We start from the raw sequence: 4,040 nt of genomic DNA on the forward strand, positions 1-4,040 counted from the left end.
AATCATGCTCAGGATACTGTTGGGGCTGGCACGGATTCTACGAGTCAGTGATGTGCATCGTTTACGCATTGTGGTGTAAAAGCAGTCGACCCGCGCCTCAGCGAACATCCCTGACGCGCTGGAACGCCGCGGCAGCCCCATCAGCACCCTGAACGCGTTGTTATATTGAACGCGCAGCGCGCTGTATTGTTTCTGCGTGAAAGTAGCCCACAGGCCGCTTGTATAGAAGGTCGTACAGTAAGCTCTGAACAGTGTCAACTTCGCTTCTTTAGAGCAAAGCGCGAACCTGCGGGCTATCATATTCGCTCTAATAGACAGCGCTCTGCGCTCTCGTTCAATATCAGCATTGTCTTTAAGGTCCGAAGTTACAATGTGCCCTAGATACTTAAATTGATCCACCCTCTTCAGTGGAGTCCCATTTAGGAGTACTGGTGGAACATGGGGCAGACATTTATTTCCAACCCTAAAGACCATGCATTCGCTTTTATTAACATTGTATTTCAGACCATGATTGGCGGCATACTTTTCACAAATGTTAATTAACTTCGCTAGACCACATACAGAAGCACTCAGGAGCACCATATCGTCAGCGTAACTAATGTTATTAACACAAATCCCATCAATATAACAACCGACACGGGTGCTCCCGAGCTCCCCCACCAGGGCATTCACATATAAGTTGAACAGCTTAGGGGATGTTAGTCCCCCCTGCCTAACTCCGCACTCCAATGTATACGGCTCCGAGAGACTGCCCGCCCATCTCACAACATTGACCTGGTTATGATACCAGTATTTAAAAATACTAACAAGTTCGGCAGGCATACAAATGTCTTTTAGTTTTTGCCATAGGATGTCATAACAGACCAAGTCAAATGCTTTGGAGAGGTCCAGGAAGCACGCATACACCGGAGTTTGCCTGTCAACATAGTACCTGACAGTCCGCTTCAAACTCAAAATGGCACTATCAGTGGAAAGGCCCGGTCTAAATCCGAACTGATTGTCGTGTAACTTCAAAAACTTGTCCAGCTGAGAGTTCAGCCAACTGTCAAGCACTTTTGCGATTACCGTGGCAAGTGAGATTGGCCTGTAATTTGATTTGTCACCGACATCGCCCGTTCTGTTTTTAACAATTGGCACCACCACAGTCCTCATCATATCGGCTGGTATATAGGAGTGCCCCACACAAAATGTGTAGAACATCGCGAGTACTCTAGTTAAATGTGGACCAGCATGCTGAAGGTGCTCAATACTTAAGCCATCATGGCCAGGCGATTTGCCTCCCGACATACTCTTTATGGCCTTAAAAACCTCTTTAGCTGTGAATCTAGTACACACACCCTGAGCCTGCCTACCCTCTAACACCCCACTTTCAAGATGTGATGTCCCCAACAGCGATTTAGCAGTAAATGTCTGCTTAAACATTTCAGCTATGCCTTTATGTTCACTTATGCCCTCGACACTTACAGGTAGGCTAGGTCTGCTGTTCTGCTTTTTAGTCGACTTCCAAAAGTTACGAAAGTCACGTCTAAAGTGGTGCGCGCCAATAATATCCATTTTTATCTGGTCTTCATGTTTCTGACACCACTTCAACCGTGACTTGAAAATCCTTCTACTTTCACGCATATCATCGTAAACACTACCTGAAGTAGGTCCACCTAACCCTAACCACACTTGAAATTTACACTTAGCCTCCCTATGTGCCTCGCTTACGTATTTATTCCACCCTATTACGGGCTTTTTCTTATTAACACGTTTGTGACAGTGACTCAAACTAGCCGCCATACATATAGAATTTGTTATGTCTTTATACATCTTGTCAATTATAGTTCTATGCATCGGATTCTCACATAGAGTATCACAACAATAACGAAAATCCTCCGGAAAATCTATCAGTTTTAACTGCTCATTACATACTTTATTATATAATATAATTTGCCCCTGTTCCCTGTCACGCCAAATAATTTTATTGATTTCATTTTTTTCAACATTGATTACCTTCTGTTTAATTAAATTTAAATTACATTGGACAATTAAAGGAAAATGATCCGACCACATTACATCGTACTTCACATATACATTTAAAATTGAGCTTACAGCTGATTTGGTGGCCACACAGTGATCCAACCATCTCCGTGATCCGTGGATTTCACTAACATAAGTATATGTATTAGATAATAAACCCAATTTCTCAATGTCAGTACAAATCCAAGCCTGCTCATCACAATAACATAAAAGTTCATTGTAGAAGAGTTCACCGGGGTGTGCGTTAAAATCTCCGAGAATGTACACAGATTCGATATCGTTACTTTCAACAATGGCGCTCACCAGACTAAGACAATCCGTGAAGTCTGTCAAGTTATCCATTGCGTCCGTAGGCATGTACACACTAAACACCAATAACGACCTTTCACACAGCGATATTTTTATTGCACACACTCGCGGGTTAGAGCATTGCACAATTGACACATTACGAAACACGTTTTTATTCCATAACAATGCGACCCCGCCATAAGGACGCCCGCGCAGCATACCGGCACTTGTGTCTACAGCTGATGTTCCATTGCATCCAAACTTCTCATCGATGCTGTTAAGGAATGTGACATCGTCCGGCAGCAACCAAGTTTCTTGTAACGCAATTATATCGCACGAACGACATAATTGTCGAATATCTTCTACTGATCTCTTCGCATTCTTACAATTAAAGCTAACCAAATTATAAACAGTATTATTTTCCATCAATTTTCTTAATATTCATGCCGTTCACCTTCGTATCATCACTCCTTACATGTCTACGTTTAAAATGTACAAATTGCCGAAATATTATACCCTGTGGCCAGAGAGTGTTGTTCAAAAACATAGGGAGTTTTTGTTTCGATACAAAGAATTTATATGCCTTGTATTCTTTTGATTTGTGACATGCTATTTTCTCCAATACGATGCACTCTTGCGTTTTATTGCGAATATACTCCGTTATGTCATGTTCAGTTGTTTCCTTGTGAATATTTGTAATGAAAATCGGTGTCATTGTATCCGCAGCTTTAAACTTTCCCTCATTTTCATTCGCACAACCCGTTTTACCAATAAAACGGTTGCTTGCTTTTAATTTACGTTGCTGTACCGTTTTCCATTCTCCGTCTGCCTTTAAAGCCTCAACGTATGATTTATTCAAAATAGATGACTTATTCTTGTTAAAGGACTGTGGTGGTGACTCATCACCGCGCGCTGTTGGTATAGAACGCACTTGATTGCCGTCACTCGTCTCACAACAAGTAGGTTCACCGCCCGTAAATAATATTTTTTATCATGGTTAATGATAACTTTCCCTTAACAGCACCGCCATTTTGAATTTCGGGTGCACTAGGGCTTGCCGATCAAAAAATGACTATCGATAATCTATCCCGACCGAGAGTCGATCGATAGCAAGACTATTGATAACTCGGAAAGTGGGAACATTTTCGATTTTATTACCTAAGTGCAATACAATCGATAGTATCGTTGCGGATTAATAACAAACTATCGATAATTGTGCCCTCAGTCAGTAGTATTGCTACACTCCGATAGTATGGTTATTTTGAGTGGGCTGATTGTCTAAACTGAATTTCAATAACTCAAAAGTCCATGGATTTAGATTTTTTGAAAAGCTATTTTTTTATTTCTACCAATCAAAATCGTAGTTGAAAATGATTATGATCGATAATCGATACTGAACTATCGATAGTTTGAAACACTAGCGTGCCTTTTTCTATTCGCGAGCCCTGGCATCCTGGTACAGGGTATAAATCCCATTAACTGTCCCAATGCAATTTGCAATTCCGTGCTTCGGAAGGCACGGTTGGTCCCGGTGAATACTTACTCATGTAAGAAAGTAGTTATTACATGAGTCATGTCAGGGGCCTCTGGCGGCTCAATAGTTACCCTGACACCAGGGTTGATGAGGTTGGTAATCCACCTCACAACCCACACGATAGAAAGATTTAAAAAAATACTGTTATGTGTTTTTAATTCCTTGTACGCAATAAAGTATTATTGTATTGTACGAA

The sequence above is a fragment of the Pectinophora gossypiella genome, unplaced genomic scaffold, assembly GCF_024362695.1.
Source record: "Pectinophora gossypiella unplaced genomic scaffold, ilPecGoss1.1 Pgos_42, whole genome shotgun sequence".
In the NCBI taxonomy this organism is placed as follows: Eukaryota; Metazoa; Arthropoda; class Insecta; order Lepidoptera; family Gelechiidae; genus Pectinophora; species Pectinophora gossypiella.